Below are 1,068 nucleotides of genomic sequence, written 5' to 3' on the forward strand. Positions count from 1 at the left end.
AATTAGATTTTTACTTTGTACCTCGGCCAGAAGTTTTTCCAGAAATTCATTTCTCACTCTCAGGATTCCCAGCTCAATATTCGGATCACTTACTAAAGAAATTTCGTCCATATTTCCCGATGCAACATGTACACAAACCGCAGATTTCTTGTTCGCGGACAGTGTCAGGCACGCAGGGTGAAATTTATTCATACATTTAATGCACTCCGCATAAACAACCACTTTTCTAGCGCAGTGATTACAAATAGTCTCATCTTTCGCGTAATCTTTAACGATTTTATCTCCGTGTTCCGAAGACTCAACTCCACTTTCCGCCATCTTGATGATGATCATGATATATTTGCTGGATACTTTTCCTCAGTAACTGAAAAAGCCTTGACATTATGGTTCTTGCTTATCTAGCGTTTGTACTACCTCCCCAATTATAAATTCTAATTTCTTTTTTCTGCCAGTTTTGGACCACGAAGTGATCAATGTAGTGAATTCGTTGAAAAATAACAAGTCTACGGGAATTGATAATATTTCTGCTCGTCTATTGAAAAAGAAAGGAGCAGAAATCGCACATCATTTTGCTCATATCATCAATATATCAGTGAGTTCAGGCGTATTCCCTGATCTTTTGAAGAAGGCCGTAGTTTCTCCCATCTATAAAAAATATGATATTCATGATATTGCAAATTACCGACCAATATCTGTTCTCAGTGTCTTCTTCAAGGTGTTCGAGAGAATTGTTCTCAACCGTATGATGAACTATTTGGACAAGTTTCATATATTGGACGGTGCCCAGCACGGTTTCAGGGCAGGTCGCTCAACTCACACTGCAGCTTTATCTTTCGTTGGGTTTGTGCATGATTGCCTCGATAAAGACCTCTTTGTCGCGGGACTATTTTTCGATTTGTCGCGAGCTTTCGATAGCCTCTCCTTCGAGTTTCTAATTGATAAATGTTACAACATTGGATTCAGAGGTATATTTCTAGCATGGATTCGAAGCTATTTAGAAAATAGAAAAATCCTTGTCAAAGTCGGCAACTCTTTCTCGCAAGAAGAAAATATTAACTTAGGCGTACC

The sequence above is a fragment of the Coccinella septempunctata genome, chromosome 4 (genome assembly GCF_907165205.1).
Source record: "Coccinella septempunctata chromosome 4, icCocSept1.1, whole genome shotgun sequence".
NCBI lineage: Eukaryota > Metazoa > Arthropoda > Insecta > Coleoptera > Coccinellidae > Coccinella > Coccinella septempunctata.